Genomic DNA, 24,635 nt, shown 5'->3' on the forward strand with positions numbered 1-24,635 from the left:
CCCATTGCCACCCAAACATGACCCTACCCAGTACTGTCTCTTTTACCAACAACATGGCCATCCCAGAGACCTGTGTTACCGTTTACGTCATGAGATTTAGGATCTCATCAACAACAAAGTCATCGCCCCACCCGCTAAACCAAACGTAACAACCAACCCACTTCCTGCATATAATCAAATTTCCTCGCCCAGAAACATTAACCACATCCATACACTATCACCTACCTTCAACCCTAGCATATACATTACCTCATCCCACCTATCAAAACAACATGTGGTTATTCCAGATGGCGTAGATATGTGCATGATGGATCTAACACCACAAACCCAATCCAGACTCGTGGTAGTAGAAATGGAGAAAGCAGAGAATGCACTGAAGACAGGGTTATCTGATACCCATGTCATAGAGAATAAGGTCTCGCTCGCAGAGGAGTACGATCCCAGTTTGTACATTGTGGCCATCGATCAGCCAAAGCTAGTAGTCATATTGCCAGACTTTTTCAGCATTAATGCTATTGGGGAAGGCCAATTAGGGCAACATTAGAATGTTTGGCCAGAACAAGGCCTAAATGACTTGGCTGACTTAGAAGAAGACCTGGCCGAGCTGGAAGAGGATCTAGACAACCTCTACTTCTTTGAAGAAGAGGATACAAGCAGTGTACAACTGGGATGGTGGGATCCGAGCCAGCCAGAAACAAGCAATGGGTGGTTGAGTGAGGAGGAGTCAGATGTGGAGGAACAGATGGGAGAGACTAGGAAGGAAGAGGAAATTGGTGCTAGTGGCAAGACTGAAGTTGCACTGCTGACTAAAAAAGAATAGGCACTAGAACAATTTCAAAGGGAAAGGATAGAAGATGCGAAGATAGCTCTGGAGTAGGGAAAATGAAAAGATAAAGAAGAACCCGAGACAATGGTGGATGATGCCCAAACTACCAAAAAAGTCGAATGGGAGCGCAGTGACTGGAAAAGGATGCTAAGGAAGCTCTGAGAATATCGAGATATAGAAACCAAGACTGTGGTGGAGGAAGAATGGTATGATGATGGGGTGGGTGCGTGATGTTAACATGCTCTAAATAGAACATGATGCTAGCCCGGCCAATGACTGTAAGAGAGTGGTGAGAAGACAGCAACCTAAGTCATGCGTACACTGACAAATGGTGGAAAGATGGCACCCCGGATGACACCTGGTATACTGATGAGATCAATCACATGACCCGGAGTGGTCGGTACTTTTAACCCGTGGACTTAGATCAGCCGAAGTCTTCCAACAAAGAGTTTGAAAGATCAAAAGGGAAGGAAGTTGAAGAAAATCTGGTCTTGAAACATCTCAAGAAGATTCAGGAGGACATATTAATCTGGGGGCTGATAATGGCATCCTGGGAGCATAGACAAGCGTTACTGGAGGCAATGAACTGAATAAAACTGCCTATTAACACCATTGCTGACCAATTGGTGTCGTTGGTTACGTCTGGGGACATTATGCTAGTGATATCCTTTACGAATAAAGAGTTTCCATCTGAGGGTGCCAACCACAACAGACCCCTATCTGTGACCGTGGAAAGTCAAAAAAAGTGGATTTTGGTGGTGCTCGTAGATACCGGATCGGCGATTAATGTGTATCCAGTGAGGACTGCCTATGCCATCGGTTTGAGGCCGATTGACTTTACACCCACGACCCAAGCCATCCAGGCTTATGACAATACCAGTCGGGATGTTATGGGAACGTTCAAGAGTCACATCCTAATCAGCCCATCCGAACATGAGGTGGAATTCCATGTCATGGACGTTCCAGCCACTTTTAATCTACTATTGGGAAGGCCCTGGCTACATCAGATGAGGGCTGTATCATCAATAGTCCATCAGTTAGTGAAGTACCCTTTCAAAAGCGAGATGACCGCTGTGTACGGTAATTCTACGATCCATCCTCTTCAGGGAACCATTGCGCCATTATCGAAAATCATACATAGGGAAGAGGACGTGTTCCTTTCTGGCTTCTCTCTGGCAGAAGCCCGAGTGGTTCAATCCATCATGGCTGACGATGATGGGAACTACGTGAGTGCGCAATCCATTTACATGATGAACAAACAAGGGCATATGATCAGATCAGGACTGGACATAAGTGGCAGGCATAGAGGTACTGTTGCTAAGGAGATGAGTCACAACCCCCACGCTTTTGGGCGGGGATATAAGCCTATCGTTGTAGATTGGCAAAGAAAGTGGGAGAAGTTGCGAAGAAGGCTGAAAGCAAAAAGGACTGAGAGGCAATACGAGTTTGTCCACAAGCCAATACAGGGAACCTTGAATGGACATTTTGTCTGCCAAGGGGATGACTTCCCCTTTTGTGGATTCCCAGAGCCCTGGTTTGACAAGGAAACAAAAACAAGGTATCTGGGGTTTGAGATCTTCTTCGAACAACAATTACTAGAAGAGGAGGATGAACAAGCACACTTGAGCCCTAGCACAGATCAAGGCGGGACTGCAAGCCTAGACATTGAACAAGAAAAGCTGTTGGGAAAAGCACTGGTTGACCTACTGGCAAGTTTTACTGCTAAAGCTGAGTATGTCAACTTGGGGAATAGTTTTATTATCTCAATAATTGGGGGTACACCAGCGGCGGATTTCTTTAGTCTTATCGTGGATGCATCTGAGGTTCCACGCTTGGTCTGGAAGTTTGAGAGAGGCACCATTAGCAGTTCTGAATCAGATAGTGAGTCCGGATCTGATTCCACTGAGTCTATAGAGTCGGAGTCAGATTCGAGCTCGTTTGAGTCTGGTACTTCTGGGAGTGGTAACTAGGATACCAAGGTCTTGCCAGGTCGTCTTTTAGCTTTTTTTTTTAGTCCACTGTAACTGAGGATCCGGACCTTTTGAATGAGAATGTTGTGAACTTTGCCTACTTTTCTGTGTCTTTGGTTTGTTGTACTTGAGAGGGAGATTTATGATTTGGAATTGGGCCGAGGTAAAGGCCGAGCAGGTTGAGAGCCTAATGGTGCATGGGGCCGAGATGACTGGTGATCCGCCCGGAGATGGGCTACCAGAACTTGGGCCGGGCAGGAATCGGGCCAAGTATGTGCCGCCCCAGACCGTAAAGAAGCTGCTCGGCAAGGCAGTGCTCGGTTGGACCGAGCTGCTTGATAAGGGGATGGTGGAAGCCAGTCAAGCTGAGTGACCAGCGCCCGGAAAGGCGTGGTCAGCCGAGGTAATCGTTTAATCGGCAGGAAGGCCAACCACAGGAGGTGTCCCGGGCTCGGCTTTGCCGAGATGCCGCCTAGCCCGGTCCTCCTTGGACTTAGCCAGTAAAGTGCTTGGGTATGAAGCACAGCACGGCCGTGGATGGAGCAGCTCGGCTGCCGAGCTCCAGTTGAGAGGGCAGGCAGTTGAGACTAGGTGATGTTCAGCAAGGTTTACGCTGATAGATGGGATAGTGGAGCCACGTGTCAGGAGATGACTGGGAGTGGATATGGGGCGCAGAGGGTATATAAGCATGTCTGCGCCCCCCTTACGTGGAGGACGAACATTTTGTAAGGAAATTCTTACACTCAAACACTCCTCTCTCTCTTTCTCTATCCTAAGGTGTGTGCTAACTTGATCGTCGGAGGGTATTTCTGGCCACACACCGCCGGGCAGCTCACTGTTATTTGCTCGCAGGTGATCGGACATAAATGGAGCTTGGAAGAAAGGAGTACGGGCTAGCCGGCATATTTGCCCCTCGTACAATTGGCGCCGTCTGTGGGAATCTTGACAGACAAAACCTTGTCTTCCAAGTTCATCTGATCGCCGTCCATGGCGAACAACGACGAGTTTCCGTTGTCTGCCATAGACGGAGCCACCTCGGAGTTCACCCGAAGGAGAGAAGGTCCTCCCGCCATCCATCCAGTGGCGGATTTGGGGACGCCCACCAGTGGACAGTCAGGAGACGCGCGGGATAAGCGCGGAAGAAGTCATGGTCATTCATGGAGTCCAGACGGTCACCGGCAGAGGAGAGACTCGCACGCCAGACGTCTGGAAAATAAGTTGAGGGACCAAGACGCTGTCATCCGGCGAATGGCAGCGGAGATGGAGGATCTGAAGCGGCATGTCAAAGGGAAAGGTGTAGCTGGAGTGGGAGACCACAGTGAGCACACCCCATCCCGCCGTTCAGGCGGTCAGAGTTAGCGACGTACTCAGTCCATATCTATTACCAGAAGTTACCAGGTTGGTGATTCCGACGCGCATGCAGAAAAGTCTAGCGCGCAAGACAGCACTTACAAACCCTCACGTCCGGTGACGACGTCGAGGTACTCTTACTCCGCTCATTCAGAGGATTTACGGGCGGTCCTAAAGGAGCGGGCTCGCCGGCGCGAAGCTCAGAGAATACCGGCTTTCCAGCGGCTATCTTACGGGGTTCACGCCAGCGAGGAGGTCGGAATGCCTCCACCCCGCCAAGCAGTGCCATTCTTTGAAGATACGGACTTGGCCAGGCTGAGTGCCACCCCTTTTTCCCTAGAAATAGAAACAACACCGCTTCCGGCAGGCTTCCACCAGCCTCAGTTCACACTCTACGACAGAAAAACCGATCCTTACATGCATGTGAGCCACTTCCGATAGGTTATGGCTGGACATAGGCGAAATGACGGACTTATGTGCCTAATCTTCCCGTCAAGTTTAGGCGAGCTGGGCTTAAAGTGGTTCGAGAGGTTGCCGGAAGGGAGCATACAAAGGTGGCATCAGTTGGCCGAGGCATTTGTTACACGCTTCAAAACCAACACGAAAACACCAAAGGAAGTTGATCACTTGCTAAGTGTCAAGATGGAACCGAGCGACACACTGAAGGTATACAACTCAAGGTATACAACTCAAGGTATTGGGAAACCTTCAATGAGATCTTGGATTGCCCGGTCAACCTCACAATCACGCAATATAAGCGTGGTCTCCCGTTCGGCCATAGATTGCGGGACTCGCTGACCATGCACCAACCGACCTCCATGGGCCAGCTCATGCAGCGCATCAATGAGCACATCCGAGTAGAGGATGACGCGTCAGCTTCTACCGTGAAGGCAACTCCGATAGCAACAGACAAGAAGACAGCAGGCAAAGTGCACGCAGTTGGGCAAGAGTCCAGCCGCTCAAGTGACCAAGCAGAGGAATCAGACCGTGGCTCGAATCGTAAGAACCGGGGTAGGGGACGTCGGAACGACCGGGATGACTACCCCCGAGATGACGTAGCGGACGCAAACAGAAGGTTGAAGGCAAGGACTGGCATAACCACGGTCTTCAAGATTCCAATCTATCGCATACTTAGTGAAATCTGAGACGAGGAGTATGTCTGGTTTCCTGCTAAGTTGGGCGATGGACAAAAGGGCTACAATCCACGGTATCATTGCACATTTCATCGGGAGCGAGGCCACCGGACTGAGGATTGTTTGCCTTTGAGGCAACACTTAGAAGAGCTGGTCGCGGCCGGGCACCTCGACTTTTACATTGATGGCGGCGTGAAGCCGAATCAGGCTCCGGTCGATCCTAGGGGACAGGATGACCGAGACGCACCACCATAGGGAGTTATTAATGTCATCCACGGCATCGTGGAACCGGAGCGTGTTTGCGAACTCCGGGGCATGATAAAAAAGGCAGAACATATGAGGGAAGTTTTGTCGGTACAGCCTGCCATCAAAAGGGGGAAGACTGAAGAAAAAGACGTGATCAGTTTCACCTAAAAGGATCTAGAGCGTATCTAGACGCCGCACAACGATGCCCTAGTAGTAACACTACGCGTCAAGGAATTTGATATTAAATGGATCTTGATCGATCAGGGAAGCTCGGTCGAGATCATGTATTATGATGCGTTCAAGCAGCTCAAACTCCGGGAGACAGACTTGGCTCCGGCAACTTCGCCACTGGTTGGTTTCAACTCGCAGCCGGAGTGGCCCTTGGGAAAGATTATCCTGCCGGTCAAAGCGGGATCCGTGGTCAAACAAGTGGAGTTTTGGGTGCTACAAGTGCCTTCGACGTACAACCTTATCCTTGGAAGGGGATGGCTTCACGCTATGCAAGCTGTGGCGTCGACCTACCACCAGGTGATGAGATTCCCCTCAGCTATGAGGGCAATCGAGGAGATTTGGGGCAATCAGGTCATGTCCAAACAGTGCTTCGTGGCGGTCAATGGAAGCCGGGCTGCCAAAGGATTCGTTCAAATGATTGAGGGACCGGAGGACCAGGGTGTCTTGGACGATGTGGGCACCAAGGCCGAAGACAAGGCTGTTGAGGAATTGGTTGAGGTGCGAATTGATACAGAACAGCCGGACAAGTTCTTCTTGCTCAGCTCAAGTCTCACGGCCATAGAGAGGACCGAGATGGTTGAGTTTTTGATGGCCAACATCGAAGTCTTCGCATGGTCGCCTTACGACATGCTTGGCCTCGATCCAAGTTTTATCTGCCATCACCTCAATGTCTTCCCTGGAGCAAAGCCAGTCATCCAGCGAACAAGGAGATCGGCACTGCATCACGCCAAGGTAGTTGCAGAGGAAGTGAAGAACCTGCTTGAGGCACGGGCAATTCAGGAAGTGCACTACCCTCGGTGGATTTCCAACACAATAGTGGTGCCCAAGAAGAATGGAAAGTGGCGAGTTTGTGTCGACTATAAGACAGTCAACCGAGCTTGTCCCAAAGATAGCTTCCCTTTGCCGCGAATTGACCAGCTTGTGAACTTGACGGCTGGACATAATAGGCTCAGTTTCTTGGATGCCCATCGCGGCTACTATCAGATCGCCATGCATGGGCCTGACCGAGAAATCACCTCTTTCACGACTCCAAGGGGACTCTTCTGCTACCGAGTCATGCCTTTTGGTTTGAAGAACGCCGGGGCAACCTTTCAGAGGATGGTGACCAAAATGTTTGCTCCTTTGCTTGGCCGGACATTGGAGGCTTACATCGATGATATGGTGGTGAAGAGCCGACATGAGGCAAACCATTTGTCCGACTTAGCTGAGATGTTTGCCATTCTAAAGAAGCACAAGCTGCGTTTGAATGCGTCAAAGTGTGCCTTTGGCGTGGGATCCGAAAAATTTTTAGGGTTCTTAGTCACGAACCGAGGCATCGAGGCAGACCCTACTCAGATCAAAGTCGTGCAAGAGTTGAAGCAGCCCAGCTCAGCTAAGGACGTGCAGCACCTGGCCGGGATGGCCGCCGCGCTTAATCGATTTATAAGCCGGTCATCAGATCGCTGCCGCCCTTTCTTTCAAGCATTGAAGTCAAAGTTCTCGTGGGATGAAGAGTGTGACCGAGCTTTAGCCGAGCTCAAGGAATATCTATCTTCTCCACCACTGTTGGTTACACCAAAGCCGGGTGAGGAACTTTACCTTTACCTTGCCGTCTCACAGCACGCAGTCAGTGCAGTGCTAGTCCGCGCTGCAAGAATCAAGCACCTCCCAATTTTTTATGTCAGCAAGACCTTGCTGCCGGCTGAGACGAGATATTTTCCGCTGGAAAAGCTTGCGTTGGCATTGATGATGGCTTCAAGGAAGTTGGCGCATTATTTTCACGCCCATACCATCGTCGTACTGACCGAGTGTAGGCGCGCCCGCGTGGGGCCCTCGCCACAGTTTGGACTCGATTTTGTGTCACGGTTCTTAATCTTGAACCAAAGAGTTCAAATCCGGCAAATCGTTTTGAGAAACAGATTTTTTGAAAAGAAGTGTCAAACATGGACTGCTTTTCCAGATACAGAGTCGCCACCTAAATATTTTTTATGGGGAATTTAGGGAACCCTGACTTGGTGCCGAAGGCCACATGTCCGTCATCACCGGAATTATCTCGGCTCGGGAGCTAGGGTACGATCGGGGAAGGTCAGCTATGAGCACCCCCTCTCGCCCGATCCGAAGATCGGCCTCTACTAACCGTGATATCCGTTTTTTGAGAACATTATGTGTTCTTATTCCATTTATTAGCCTAGAATTACTATGTTATGTGCACAGCAAACAAGTATAGACTAGATCGCCTGATTTGGAAATAAGCATTGCATATCCGTTTGTTTTGAAAAAATGTTTTGGAATTTGCTACTCGCAAGTAGGCTAAAACACGGATTTCAACGAGTATTTCCAACTCAGACAATCCAACCTTCACCCACAGGCATTCAAACAGTTCATAGCATATAAGCATTTAGCCGCATGGTAAGCATACTTGTCATGGCAACACTCACACGCATGCGGGATGCTAAAACATAAATACTTACATCGTACTCCGTGCCAAAACAATAAACTAGTTAGCAAGCATGCATGTCCTAGTTCATGTTAAGAATGGCTAATGCATCGCATGCAAAAATGCAATCTAGACAGGCTCGGCTAACCCTAAACATTGCATGTGAAATGCGATCGATTGATTCACGTATTCAATTTGGAATTTGAAATACAAATGCAGTTAGCATGATGTACCGAGCCTAATGCATGCAATACAAATGCATGAATGCACGCATGCATAGCATAAGGTATGCTAATTTCAAAAATGCCCTAATCTACCATCATAAGCAGGTAAATAAAAGGGAAGAAAGAAGTGGGGATTGGAAGACATACACACACTCACCCACACTTATTATAGATTTGCCCTCACTCGGAGGATACAAATAAATATTACAGTCCAAATAATAAGCAAATAAAATTATTACAGAATTTCTAATTTGCTTAATAGGAAGAATGCAAAAAGAAAGGAAAGGGATGGCCGCAGCCTCTGCCTCGGGATGCGCGAATGATGCATGCTCGAAACCCGGCTCGCCTGAAAAAATTGTACCACATCATTGCCACCTCTGTTTATACTGCCCTGCTTCTCTGAAAATTTCCAAAACCCTAGGACAGGTTCCTTGCATGCTGCAAAGTACCACCGGCTAGGGGAAATTCCCACCGGCAATGCACAACTTCCACCGGCCGTTTTTGGATCTATCGGCTGTAAACAGATTGCCGGCCGGCGCAGAATTATGCCGGTCGGCAAAATCCTCCTGCAGAAGACAGTTTTGACAGCAAACAGAGGACAGACAGTATGGCATGGGATTTCAGGCACATGTAAGCATGGTCATGCTTCCTATCATGCTTTGGATTCAGGGAAGCATGGCCCTCGATCCTCGAGCCATCAATGGTGCATGATAGCCCAAGGGATCAAGTTTGCCACTTGATGTAAAGATGCATGCAACATACAAATGAGGACCAAAGCCTTATCATGTCGAAGTCAAAGGCCCCGGCGACCGAAAGTTAAGGCGCGTTACATCACTTATGGTATGAACGCCCCTTAACCTTCAACACTTGGTTTGACACCCCAAACCAAGTAGTGCAATGCATGTTATGCAAGCATGGCCCAAAATGCAACAATGAGATAGAAATGCAAGGCATGCCAAATGTTATGTAACTAGTATGGCAAGTATGCAATGCTAGACATGCGAAATGCAATACGAATACGAACAATTTAAGCAATGGGACCAAAATATTACAACACTTAATGAAGAAATCATGCAATGGTCATGAGACAAGCATGCAAGGGGGCCTCAAACCATGAAGGGGCAGACCTTAATCCACCCCAAAACAGCGGCCAAAAGTGCCTAAAAGAGTGGACAAAAACCTATGCCAACAAGCAATCCAATGGTCCCAAGGCTAAGGCACAAAAGGGGCCACTTCACTTCCAACAGCAAGACCAATCATGGCATGATTTAGACAAGTAAAAAACTGAATTTTTATAGGCAAAAATAGGACTCCAAACCCTCCTAATATGGCAGCTAAAGTGGCTCCAAAGAGGTGTGTGCACCAAGGCTCATATCTAGGCATAAAAGGGCACACCCTCAAGGCATGGAAGAGGTCACAAATGCAAGCATACAAGCATGATTTATGGACTGAAATGGGGTCCTAAATGATGCCAAATCATGAGGATGATCATAGTTATGCATGCTAGAGGTCAAAATGCTCAAAGCTTACAAGCCAAAACACAAAGAGACGACATCAAACTATGCAAGCATGACTGAAATAAAGGGCCAACAGACCTTAAACATAGTAAGACAATGCCAAAACCTTCATGAAACTAAGCCTACACATGCAAGAATCATGGCCTAAACACAAGGTGCCTTTCTAGGCCAAAAGGAGCAATGCAAAGCAAGTACTTTAAGCATGCAAAGAGATATAAATCCGCCCAAAAACAGAGATTACGTATGACCTAAAAACACCCAAAAAGTTATGAAATAAGGCAAAAATCAAGCAAGCATGCATGTTACCCTTTAAGCAAAAATACAAGGAAATAAGACAATGAAGGGAGAGGGGTGTCCCTCCCCTATGCAAGACTTCAAACCACTTTCCTTATTACTGAAAATCAGCTGGTTTTTAGTGGTGAAAAGACCAACACACTCAAGCAAACAAGGCCTCACAAGGGAAGCACAAAAGGGGCCAAATAAAGCCTAATAAGGTGAGTTTGCACTCAAACCACAAAACAACCTTAATGAAAGTTCTAAAGCATGAAAATGTAAGCCTTTTTTATGTTATGCACAAAAGCTAAATCAGCAAGCAAGATAGGTAAAAAACTATTGCAAGTTTGGGGAATCTAAAGTACAGTGCTCACCCTTGAAGATCCTTTGAAGAACAAATGGTCCAGCCCTCTTCTTTTGATCAAAATCAGTCCAAAAACTCAAGAATCAACCCCCCAAGTCCCTCAATCTCGGAGCTAGGTGTAATAGTGTGTGTATTAGTGCAAAAGTAAGGTAAAAGCACACTTTTAGGCCAAAAAAACACACACAAAGGAGGAGAGAGAGGGAGATATAGAGATAGGGTGTATCTATCTATGGAAGCTCTGGTTTTTGCCTTCAAACTTTCTAACCTGGAGCCAAGAGGAGGCTTGTCCTCTTATAGAACTCCCTCTTGCAAAGCTTATACAACAAGCTTGCTTAGAGGGATATCCCTCCATACACGTGTATGGAGGGAGGCAGAGTCGGTGCCAGCTATCACAGCTGGCACAAAATATCTATATAAAGTAGATGAACAGTGGTCGGCTGCCCAAAAATGTCATTTTGACAAAAAAGAGTGCCGACCGGCAACAAAATGTGCCAACCGGCATAAAAGATTGCCGATGGAAGCAAAAACCAGCCGGTGACACCTAGCCACTGCCGGTGGTGTGTGGGGATGTCTCACAAGGCATTCCCTCCCCTTCCAAGGCAAAACACAAGTGTTTGGTGTGAAACCAGACACTAAACAGTCAAGTTCGGAGATCCTGAGGCAAGGCGCGTAGCCGAGACCTCTGGGAACTCCAAACGAACACAAACCTGGATAATCACCGAGTGTTCAAACGGTGACGTCCAAGTCTTGAGGACGGCCAAAAATGGGGTGTCTACACCGAGTTTCCCTTCAAGGCCTTGTTTGAACGGGCGGACTTTTCAGGCCGAATTCTTAAGTGGGCGGTCGAGTTAGGACAGTTTGATGTGAAGTTCCAGTCGCGCACTGCTATCAAAGCCCAGACTTTGGCAGACTTCGTCGCCGAGTTCTCACCTGGCACTCATCCGGTATGCCCGATCGATATTACCGTGGCAGATGATGAGATGCACGCAGGACCATCCGAGATACAACCAGTTGGTGGAGATAGTGACGCGGAGTTTGCGCGCACCATTGAAGCGCCCTCAGTTTGCATGGTTTTACCACCCGGTGATGCGATGACGGAGTTGAGTATCACCAACCCATCTGCTCTGTCCGGTCCCGCATCACCAATGGGGGAAGAAATGGAACCACACAGCACAGAGCCTGCGGCCGACATAATACCGCAACCTGGTGATTCGCCTACGGACTTAAGCATTGTAGACTGACTTGCTGAGTCTGGTGCCGAATCACCAAGGGGGGCTGGAGCTGAAGTGGAACCAAACAACACGGAACTTGAAACCAGACAGCCAAGAAACCGTGATCCCATTGCCCTTCGTAACTCTCAGGACCCATCAGACTGTTGGAAGCTTTTTGTGGGGGAAATGTGGAAGCTTTTTGTTGAGGGAGCGTCCAACCGTCATGGCGCCAGCCTAGGTATCGTTCTTATCTCCCCGGCTAGCCTAACCATTGAACATTCTATCACGCTTGGCTTCCCAGTATCTAATAACGAGGCTGAGTACGAGGCTCTTCTCGCCGGGCTCAAGAGCACTATTCAAATGAAGGCTGCCGAGCTATTAGTGTACAGTGATTCCCAGCTTGTGGTTAACCAAGTCTCTGGGATTTACGAAGCAAAGGATGACAGAATGGCGAAGTAGCAAGCTCTGGTCAGGGCGCACATCAAGCAGTTTCAGGCAATCAGAGTCCAACAGATTGGCCGTGAAAAAAACAGCCGAGCTGATGAGTTGGCCGGCCTCGCTTTGATGGTAGATAGTACGTCTCCAAACCCCCTGTTAATTGACTTTCTTCCACAGCCAAGCATTGAAGACGCCGGGTAGACGGATGTTCTCTGTGCCGCGCTAGGTCCTTCTTGGATGGACACCTTAATCTTGTTTCTTAGAGACCGGACTCTACCAACTGACAAGAAAGAAGCACACAAAGTCCAAGTGAAGGCAGAGCGGTTTTGGCTCTCTCCATCTGGTGCGTTGTATAAAAAGTCCTTCACCGGTCCTTATCTAAAATGTGTGCACCCGTGTAGTGTGGAAGCCTTCTTGTACGAAATTCACGAGGGCATTTGTGGCAGCCACATAGGGGGCAGGTCCTTGGCCTACCGAGCTATTTCACAGGGATACTGGTGGCCGTGCATGCAAGCCGACGCACAAAAGTACGTCCGCAAGTGCGAAAAATGCCAGAAATTCGCCCATCAGATCCATCAGCCTGCTAGGGAACTTCTCCCCCTCACCAGTCCTTGGCCCTTCGCCATGTGAGGGCTAGATATAGTGGGGCCACTGCCAACAGCACCGGGCAACCGGAAATTCTTCATTGCGGCCACAGATTACTTCACGAAATGGGTTGAAGCTGAGCCCTTGGCAACAATCAAAGAGAAAGACGTGAAACGGTTTGTCTGGCAGAACGTGGTCACGCGGTTTGGCGTCCCAAAGACCTTGATCTCTGACAACGGCACCCAGTTTGACGGTCGCCTGTTCCGAGGATTTTGTGAAGATTTGAAGATTGAATTCTACAACTCCACTCCGGCTTACCCGCAGTCCAATGGTCAAGCCGAGGCCTCGAACAAGACTATTCTGGATGGGTTGAAGAAACAGCTGGAGAAGGCAAAGGGAAAATGGGCTGAGGAGTTACCCAGTGTCCTTTGGGCATACCGAACAACCCCGCGGCGATCTACCGGGGAAACTCCATTTGCTTTGGCTTACGGCATGGAGGCAGTCATACCTTTGGAAGTTGGCATGCCCACCCTAAGAAGCGAGAGTTTTGAGCCCGAACTGAACGCCGAGGCTATTGCCTTGGAGCTGGACCTAGTGGAAGAGCGTCGGGAGAAGGCCCTCATCCATGTGGCTGCCTACCAACAAGAGCTCTCAAAGAAATACAACAAGACGGTGCACCCCAGACCGTTCAAAGTTGGTGATTGGGTTTTGAGGAAGGTTATAGGCAACACCCTGGTGCCAGGTGAAGGCAAACTAGGGGCAAATTGGGAAGGACCCTACAAGATCACCGGTCTGGCGGGCAAGGGGGCTTACCACTTGGAGGATCTAGAGGGAAGAGCAATACCCCGACCATGGAATGCGGCCAACCTGAAATTATATTATTTCTAAGATTTTTCTTTCTTTTCTTGTGCAAAGGAATTTTTTGGCTTGCACTGCAAAGTGTAATTCTTTTTGTCAATATATAGAAGTAATTTTGCTTTAGCATTTGGACTGTTGTTTTAATGTAAAAAATCGAGATGATTTACTCCGGTTGGAAGAGTTGGTGTTTTGTCCAACTTCGGAATCCCAACCGAGGTGATTTACTCCGGTTGGAAGAGTTGGTGTTTTGTCCAACTTAGGATTCCCAATCGAGATAATTTATCCCGACTGGAAGAGTTGGTGATTTGTTCAGCTGCTAATCCCAACCGAGATGATTTACGCCGGTTGGAAGAGTTGGTGTTTTGTCCAACTTCGGAATCCCAACCGAGATGATTTACACCGGTTGGAAGAGTTGGTGTTTTGTCCAACTTAGGATTCCCAACCGAGATAATTTATCCCGGCTGGAAGAGTTGGTGATTTGTTCAACTGCTATTCCCAACCGAGATGATTCACTCTGGTTGGAAGAGTTGGTGATCTGTCCAACTGTTATTACCAACCGAGATGGTTATTTCGGTTTATGAATTTGCTCTTTTGTTCTGCTTAAGTACTTCAACCGAGTTATGAATTCCGGTTGACGAGGTGTTTTGTTCAATCTATGATTTATATCGAGATTTTTTGCTGAAGATAGAATTGATGACAACCGTGCAAACACTTGGCAAAATCTGAGTTTTTCATTGATAAGAAAGTCAATACAAAAGGTGGGGACAGAGCCCGGTTACATCAGAAGCGCTGAAAGCAAAAATACAAAAAGAGAAGAAAACTAAACTAAGGGAGAGAGATTGGTAAACTCGTCCTCGGCGGCATCAAGGTCGATGGTTGGACTTTTGTCTTGGGCACCGGGCTCGTCATGGCCGGGCTGCTCCTGCACCTCGGCATCCTCTGCCTCTGTATCTGTCTCGGCGTCTCCCTCTTCAAGCCCTTCCTCGGCCTCAGCTTGCAAAGCGCTGAAGGCGTCGTTTACGTAAGGCACGAGGTAGACCGGTAGCGAAGTAGGAGGAGGATTGGCAAATACGTCGGTGTCAGAGCCCTGGCCGAGATGTTCGCAGGTGGACTTCCAGCCAGCCTTGAAGTAAATGTCTTGTGTTGCAAAGACTTGTTTCTTATAGCTCTGCTCAGCTTCGTTGAAGCCGGCGTTGTTAGCAGCCCGGCAGTCTTTCTTCTGTGACTTTTTGAGCGCGCTTACCTCGGTCTAGAGCTCATCCCGTTTTTTCTCGGCCGCATCCAGCTGACCGAGCAGTCTGTTGTTGTCTGCATTAGCCATCTCAAGTGAAGACTTTGCCCGGCCGAGCTCGACTTGGAGGCTCTGGACTTGGCTTGCTGTGTCATTGGCCTTTTGCCGAAGTCTATGGATGCGCTCCATTACTAGGTGTTGTTTCTGAATGGCTTGCAAAAAGTAAAGTTGATTAGAGAAAGAACCGAGCAAACACTTGTGAATATTTCAGAGGCACATTGACTTACCCTAGCCATAGACTTCACTGATGATTTTATCAACCGAGTGTCAGGGACGTGGTCGCTGCCGACCATGTCGCTCAGTAGAAGGAGAGCTTTGGTAAGATCGAAGGCGAGCAAATGCTCTTTATCGCCCTTGATCGAAGCCGTGGCTAGGATGTCTTGACCCCGGTGCTTCAGCTGCGGACGCCAGGCCGGCACTGGAACGGGAGCGTCAGACGGATGCTCGGTAGTCAGCTCGGCGACAAGCTCGGCAGATGGGTCTGCGCGAGCTCTTTTACCAGCACGACGAGGAGCAGGTTCTCGGCTGGACTGCCCAGTCACTTGAGAGGCAAGAGTGACCACGGCGCCGCTGGATTGACCGGCGGCTGGCGAGCGGGTGACAACGCTCGGCATCTCGGCAGACGTGGCGGTCAGTAGGTTCTTGATTCTGCTTCGTTTGGCCATCTCTTGCTCCTCGGTCAAGCGAATGAGTGGAACGTCTGGCAGAGTTAGATTCGGTGGAGGTGTTGGAGCGCGGAGGAAGTCTGTTACTCTACTCCGGCGCGGAGCAGAGTATCTGTATGTGGGACTGTAGCCGAGCAATTGGTTGCAATCTCGGTCGCGATAGCAGAGCGCGGTCCTGATTGCCTCTACGTTAGGGAAATGATAGTTGGCTTGCAAGGCTTGGATTGCTGCAAAAGAAACAGGAAAACCGGTTAATTACAGTATAAAGAGTTAAGCTGACCGAGCAAGTCTGAGCGACTTACATGAGGAACCGAAGTTCTTGCTTATAAACCAGCCCGGTACCTCGGCTGTTTCGTAATTGTCCGACACCCAGAAAAAATCGTCGTCGTGCATATCTTTATCTGGGGTGCCGGTTACAATTTTCTCCTTGCCCGGTCTGATTTTCAAGTAGTAGGCTAGGCCGTCACCGGTGTGACCCATCGTATATTGCCTCAATATCTCGGCTAGACCTAAGTTGGTGCCCAGCCGATTGTTCAGTTCATGGACGCCATTGATAATTCGATAAGTGTTGGTGGACACTTGTGTGGGTGCCAGCCCGGTGCGGCGGAGGAACTCGGTGATAAGTGGGTTTAGTGGGAAGCGGAGGCCTCCTTCGACGATTGACAGCACGGTGAAGGGGCATTGTTCTGTTCTACCCCAAGGCGTGGTCTCTTCCTCTGCGAGCTCCAAGTGGACATCGGCCGGGATGCCGTACTCCTCCCTGAACGCAGTTAGGGCAGTCGGAGTATCAACGAGGAAGCGGAATTTCCCCATTGACGACCGGCTAAATTAGCTCGGCTTTGGTTTGGCACCGTCAGGTGATTTGTGGCTGCTTGGTCTTTGGGAGCCTCAAGATTGGATAGTGGTCCCTTTAGACTCTGTAGGAAAAGGAGGGCAAGTGTAAGTGTGAGCGCGGTCACGTGAAAAGAGCTGAACTTTAGCTCGGTCATTAAGGGTGCCAAACCACATCGGTCGTCTAAGCTAACTAAGGAGCTCGGTCGTCTAAGCTAACTGAGGAGCTCGGTCGTCTAAGCTAACTGAGGAGCTCGGTCGACTAGGCTAACTAAGGAGCTCGGTCGCCCAAGCAGACCAGTTGTTAGCCCGGTTGAGCGACCAATTCCTTTTGTTATCTCGGTTTTTCCTGGGGCTGAGACAAACATGTTATTTGCTCGGTTAGATTGGTTTTTTGGATCGAATGAAGACCAGGAGCCCGATCCACCCCAGTTCTTCAGTGTTCTTCAGGAAAAATAAAGAACACCAAGAATAGTGGGAGGTTTGGGATGGTTTCTGTGGCCTATGCCCTAAGAACTAAGTTTTAGTGCTGTAATGCGTGAAATATTAAAGAAGATGGCAACAAAAGAGGGATTGAAGGTCTTACCAGTGAGGGGCAACTGCTTTTCCTTCGAGCACAAACTCAAAGAATGGCAAGCGAGGCTTGGAGGAAGATGCTAGAGCTCTGGCGAGTCGAGTTGCAGATTGACAGTAGGAGGAAAATGAGGATGAATGGGTCTTGTATGTATAGACGAAGGAGACCACCCAAATTCAAATTCTGGCAAAGACGGCGGGTTGGCTGCTCGAGAACTAATGGCAGCCCGCCACGTGTCCCCATTTATGGCGATGTCAGAACTAAAGAGACAGGTTGAAGAGTTGAGGAGCCAACCGGGCTACTTTGGAAGAAGAGGACGTCAGCCGAGGAATATAACCGGGCAAGTTTGCAGACAGTAATGTTAACTAACCCGGTCGCCCTTTAGCATTTTGAAGACCGAAGAAATGTTATCCCGGTTGAAGTGAATAATCCCAGTAACGCTTTCGCGGACAGAATTAAGGGGCAATTGAGAGGGAGATTTATGATCTGGAATTGGGCTGAGGTAACGGCCGAGCAGGTTGAGAGCCTAATGGCGCATGGGGCCGAGATGACCGGTGATCCGCCCAGAGATGGGCTGCCAGAACTTGGGCCTGGCAGGAATCGGGCCAAGTATGTGCCGCCCCAGACCGTAAAGAAGCTGCCCGGCAAGGCAGTGCTCGGTTGGACCGAGCTGCTTGATCAGGGGATGGTGGAAGCCAGTCAAGCTGAGTGACCGGCGCTTGGAAAGGCGTGGTCAGCCGAGGTAATCGTTTGATCGGCAGGAAGGCCGACCACAGGAGGTGCCCTGGGCTCGGCTTTGCCGAGATGCCGCCTAGCCCGGTCCTCCTTGGACTTAGCCAGTAAAGTGCTTGGGTATGAAGCACAGCACGGCCGTGGATGGAGCAGCTCGGCTGCCGAGCTCCAGCTGAGAGGGCAGACAGTTGAGATTAGGTGATGTTCAGCAAGGTTTACGCTGACAGATGGGATAGCGGAGCCACGTGTCAGGAGATGACTGGGAGTGGATATGGGGCGCAGAGGGTATATAAGCATGTCTGCGCCCCCCATACGTGGATGACGAACATTTTGTAAGGAAATTCTTACACTCAAACACTCCTCTCTCTCTTTCTCTATCCTAAGGTGTGTGTTAACTTGATCGTCGGAGGGTATTTCCGGCCACACACCGCCGGGCAGCTCACTGTTATTTGCTCGCAGGTGATCGGACATAAACGGAGCTTGGAAGAAAGGAGTACGGGCTAGCCGGAATATTTGCCCCCCGTACAGTACTGATCTGGATTTTCAAAATTTCAACATAAACGAAGAGGAAAAAATTCCTCAGGCTTTGAAAAAATTGGTTAACCAAGAGGAAGAGAGGTGTGTTAAGCCCTGTACAGATGAAATCATTGCCATTAATGTGGGTACTGAGAAGGATTCGCGCTTGGTCTAGATCGGGTCCATGTTGTCTTCAAAGGAACGCAAGCGTTTAATCGTTTTATTAAAAAATTTCAAAGATATTTTCGCGTGGTCCTGCGAAGACATGCCTGGAATCGATCTTGAGATTGTACAGCACCGGATCTCTCTTGACCCTGAGGCCCAACCAATGAAACAAAAACTGCGCAGAGTTTGCCCGGATTGGGCTTTGAAGATCAAGGAAGAAGTTACCAAACAGATTAAGGCAGGGTTCTTGCTTGTATTTGAGTATCCAACATGGTTGGCCGATATTGTTCCAGTCTCAAAGAAGGATGACAAGATCAGAGTTTGCATTGACTTCAGGGATCTGAATAAGGCTAGTCCAAAGGACGATTTTCCACTGCCGCATATTGACGAGTTGGTAGACTTCACCGCCAGCCACGCGCTGTTGTCATTCATGGATGGGTTTTCCGGGTATAACCAGATTCTAATGGCACCCGAAGATAGAAAGAAGACCGCATTCACTACTCTGTGGGCACCTACTGCTACCGAGTCATTCTGTTTGGGTTAAAGAAAGCTAGAGCTACCTGTCAAAGTGTAACAACCCTCATACTGTTTACTGATTAATGACTGATTAACTGCTAATTACTGTTAACCGAGACTGATTATGACTGATGATTGAACTGAATAAACTACGGAACTGGCTGACTGAAATTGGAAACCGAATTGATTGAGTGTATGTTAGTTAAATTGCATTCTATCTGTTTGACTGTATGATTATCTGTTCATGCTTATATGTTTAGACTGTAAGTTGAAGGCCTTATCGGCGGCCGAATCCAAAATTGATTGGTGTTTTATGATCAACATAATTTATGTAATTTTATGGTATATTCATTGAAAAAGTGATTTGGTATGATTAAATTAGATTAAAATAAGCTATTGGCCAAGTTGGACTTATTTACCAAACTAGCCTTGTAGTGGCCCACTACCTCAAACCTTTTGAGCCTTATTACACTTAATGCATTTGATTAAAACAACATTTCATCAGCCTTTGTGTTGCCTCAACCGACCAAAGAAGAGAGTTAGAGAGAGAGAGAATTGTTCTTGTTGATTTAGCTTGAGATCTTGAAGAATTGAAGGAGTTTTGTACAATTGAGCTTCCCTATCCTAAATACAAGACTTAGGTAAGAGAATTCAACCTTTATTGATGTATTTGAGCTTGATTCTTGCATGGTTTATGTCAAAATTGAAAGTTGAGCCATGAATTAGTTCTAGCATGTTGAAATAGAGCATAATTCATGCATGCATGTTAGTATTGTTGCATTTTGAGGTTGATTACATGGACATTAGTACATGCATGCTCATATTGTTGTTATAGACCATGTTTTTATCTGGTTTTGAAAAGAAATGAGCTCATTTGAACAAGCTTTGGAGCTTTAATTTGGTTTAAAACTCATGCATGACATGTTTGAATGTTGTTCTTGAAGAATAGTTGGAAATTGGGTTTGAATTAAACACCCTTGGGCTTTGATTTCCTAAATTGAGTTTTGAAACATGTTATTCTATGTGTTTAAAAGAGTTTTCCAGAAAATTGGCCCAAGAGGATCGAATTTTATGCATCTAAGCTTGGTTTTGAACCTGGAGCTCGAATCTGGGATTTCCAGATTTCAGTCGTCCGCTCGAGCGAGGGAAGTGACGCTCGAGCGGGAAAATCGAGCTTCCAGCATCTTGCACTGTAGAACAGTCCACTCGAGCGGAGTATTGGGCGCTCGAGCGGAGGACTGGGTGACACCCTCGAGCGGGCGTCGAGCGGGGATTTCCCCTATCCAGTACTTTTTGGTCCGCTCGAGCGGTATAATGGACGCTCGAGCGGGGACCTTTGTTTGCCTGTACGCTCGAGCGGGTAAACCTGCGCTCGAGCGGGACTCTGTTTTTCTAAAACTTCTGAAAATGCTTTTAAAAGTGCATTTTTGCATCCTCATCCCGTCCTAGGCATTCTTAGGCCAAGTTTAAGGCATCTTAATGAGAATATAGATGTAGAACACACCAAGGTAAATTAGGGATTAAGTTATGATATTTCCCAACTGTGTAGCTTAGTGTGTGTTCAACTTGTGAACTGTGTAGGGTTGGCGACTGGGGAGACACGCTCTAGCATACTGTAGCCCAAACTCTGTGAGTAACAATTGTGTAAAGATATGTTCAACTGAGAATGTTTTCTGACTGTTTAACGAAATTGTTTTCTGAAGTAATTATTGTTAATTGTTTGAATGTATGTCCTATATTCTGAAATGTATTGTGGCATCCATAGCAACTGTTGTATACTGTTACTGCTACTGTTACAAAGATCTCTGTCAGTTCCCTTGTGGAACCACTACTGTTTACTGATTGATGGCCATCATTACTGTTCGGTCTTTAAGACCTACTGTTTACTGCTATGCTAATGGATGTACCACATATGACTGAATAACTGTTCTGACTGAAAGACTGAAGTATTGTTTAATGAACTGCTTTCATTACTGTAAGGACATTTCATTTTTAACCTCTTTACGCATTATGTTATTCACTGGGCTTTAGCTCACTGTTTATATATATATATATATATGTAGGTGCTCAGCTACCAGATCGGAGCTAGGAGCGTGGGTTAGACTCCAGTTTTGTCAAGCCAGCCTTTGTGCCTCACTGCGAGGTTCCGAGTTGCCATGCTATGGCTTTGGGGTTTTTTTTTTTTTCCCCGTCTGTCTCCATACTGTTTGGATTACTGTATAGACTGTCAGCTACTAACTGTACTGTTATCAAGGGAATAGGTCCCTGTACTGTGTGACTGTAAATTTTGTATAGACCGTACTGTTTGTATGTATGAATGCATGAAAAATCTTTTTGGCATACAGACTGTCACAGCTCAATGGACATTATTTATTTACTGTATTGGCTTCTGCCGGGCCCTGAACTCTGTTTTACTGTACTACTGTTAAGCAGGCCTTTGGTAATCTCGGATTACTAGCCGATTATGGTGCTAAACCCATAGGGCCGGGTTTGGGTCGTGACACAAAGGGCTGCGACCACCATTTTACATGATATGATCCACAAAGAGGTGGAGCTGTATATGGATGACATGATTGTCAAATCCAAAGAGCGAGAAGGCCACTACCCCGCACTGGAGAAATTCTATCAACGGATCAGAGAGTATAGATTGAGGTTGAACCCGTAGAAATATACTTTTGGGGTAACAACAGGAAAAATGCTGGGATTTCTGTTCACGGAGAGGGGAATTGAAGTAGACCCTCTAAAATCAAGGTCATCTTAGAAATGCCACCACCGATGACTGAAAAGAAGGTGCGCAACTTTCGGGGTAAAGTGCAATTCATAAGGTGGTTTATTTCCAAATTAACCTTAACTTGTGAACCACTATTTGGTCTCTTAAAGAAAGGGAAAAAGTTTCAGTGGGACGATCGCTGTCAGTTTGCTTTTGAACAGGTCAAGTAATACCTACAGAATCTGCTTGTGTTATCACCGCCAGAACTGGAAAAATCGTTGATTTTGTACCTGTCAGTGATGAACTCAACCATGGGGTGTATGTTGGCTCAGGAGTTGGAGGGCCAAGGTGGAGAAAGTTGTTTACTACTTGAGCAAGAAAATGCTGGATTACGAGACCCGTTACACTTCCCTTAAGAAAGCTTGCCTAGCCTTGGTATGGGCTACCCAGAAGTTGAGAGGCACTACTTGTTAGCTCACTCAGTAATTCTGGTTTCAAGATTAGATCTCATTAAATATCTCTTCAAGAAACTAGTGCTTATGGGTAAGCTATCTCGTTGGTTGCTTCTCTTCTCCAAATTTGATCTCAAATACGTTACACGCAAGTCAGTTAAAGGGAGAGCTATAGAAAAATTCCTGGTAGATCACCCAGTAGAGGGGGATGAAGTAGTGGAGTGTTTTTTTCCAAATAAAGATATTCTACAAATAGAGGAGAAAACGTGGACGATGTACTTTGATGGAGCAGCCAGTCAATACGGTTATGGGATCTGTGTGTTGTTGATAGCACCCGATGACTCCCATATACCCTTAGCCTTCAAACTCCAGTTCAAAGTATCCAACAATGAAGCAGAGTATGAGGCGTGTACTGCTGGTTTAGAAGTTGCCCTAGAACTAGGGGCAAAAAGGTTGGATGTATCGGGGATTTGAACTTGGTTATGTCTCAAGCCAACGGAGATTGGCGGGTTAAAGAGGAGGAAATGAAAGTTTACCATCAGGCCTTGGATATGATAATTTTGAGGTTTGAAACGCTAACATTTACCCATATTCTAAGGGAGAACAACCAGTTTGCTGACGCAATAGCAACTCTATCTTCTATGGTAGACATTCCGTTAGGAGTCAGGATGTGTCCGATCATTATTGAATAGTAGTATACACCGGCCTATGAGACCATTGCCACGTTAGATGAGGCTTCAGGCAAGGACCCCTGGTATCATGACATTTGAAATTTTCTAGAAAAAGAGGTGTATCCACCAGGAGCAAATGCAAAGGACAAAAGGGGAATATGGCGTCTGGCCATCCAATTTATCATCTGCGGAGGGAAGTTATACAAAAGAGGCCATCTGGGAATGCATAAGCTATATGTGAAGGAAGAGGAATCAAAGCGTCTTATGGAAGCTGTCCACTGAGGAGAATATGGGGCACACATGAATGGTGTGATGCTAGCCTAGAAAATTCTTAGACAAGGCTACTACTGGTCAACCATGGAAGATGATTGTATTGGTTTGTTCGACGATGCCACAAGTGTCCAATTCATGCTAATCTCATGAACATACCACCGTCTAAACTCTACAATATGACTTCACCATGGCCTTTCTCAATCTGAAGAATCGATGTTATCGGTGCAGTCACGCCAAAGGGATCAAATGGGCATAAGTTCATTTTCGTAGCAATCGACTACTTTACTAAATGGGTGGAGGCCCAGTCCTATTCTGTATTGAAAGCATCACATGGGGCTAAGTTCATTAAGAACAATATCATCTGTCGGTACAGAGTTTCGAACGAGATCATATCAAATAACGGTTCACACTTCAAGAAAGAGGTGATAGACTTGTTAGAAAAATACAACGTGCCTTTTCATAAGTCATCCACATATAGACCGCAGACCAATGGAGTTGTTGAGGCCGCTAACAATAATGAGAAAAACATCTTGCGAAAAATGGTGGAAACCTACAGGGATTGGCCGGATAAACTGCTATTCACCCTCTGGGGCTATAGAACCTTGATCCGGACATGTACAGGGGCAACCCCTTATTCTCTTGTCTATAGGATGGAAGCCATTTTGCCAATTGAAATTGAAGTCCCATTACTGCGAGTTATGGCCAAGTGTCATATAGCAGAAGCGGACTAGCAACAAAGCATATTTGAGGAATTAATGTTGTTTGATGCAAGAAGGTTGAAGGCTCTATACCACGTCTAGGGCTACCAATGCAGAATTACTAGGGCTTTTAACAAGAAAGTTAAGTCCCGAAATCTTAAGGAAGGAGATATGGTACTGAAAGACAACCGAGCTCCCATCTACGACCCTAGGGGCAAATTTTGACCTAATTGGACTGGTCCTTATATCATCAAGACAATCTGGTCTGCGGGAGTAGTTATTCTTATGCATCTAGATGGTTTGGAGTTTTCACAGCCAATCAATATGTATAAGTTGAAGAAATATTACCCCTGAGAGGCTCGCTAGGCCGAAAACCCGGAAGGGTGACCTAGGCAAAAATTAGAGCATGAAAAATTAGAATTAAAGAAAAACAGAGCTCGCATGGTTGAAAATCCTAAAGGGCGACTTTGGTAAAAGTTAGAGCACAAAAGGAGAGAGTTAATACTCGAGTGGACTAGAACCGAACTACGTAAGACCTGATTCCCATTTTTGGGATACGTAGGCAACTTCAATCTGAAGTTTGGCTGTAACCATCTCCAACTTAATTGTCCTGTCCATTTTTCTGATCCGGTCATCTATGTTCATTATCCGTTAGTTTGTTTGTGATCTTCATTTTGGGCAGAAGAGCTGATTACAATGCAAAGCAGTAGTGGTATGCAATCAGGAGTAGTTATGATCATTTGATTCGAGATTGTACATCTTGAGGGTTTGATTCTGTACGTGTCAGGTAGTGATCATTTTCGAAAATGGTTTTGGAAATCTTTAATAAAAGTTGATTTTGTTCAAAATTTTACCTTTTATAACTTGGACCATTTTTAGACCAAAAGGAAAATTTTCAG

Source organism: Camellia sinensis, chromosome 2 (assembly GCF_055761805.1).
Source record: "Camellia sinensis isolate YWXY chromosome 2, ASM5576180v1, whole genome shotgun sequence".
Lineage (NCBI taxonomy): Eukaryota > Viridiplantae > Streptophyta > Magnoliopsida > Ericales > Theaceae > Camellia > Camellia sinensis.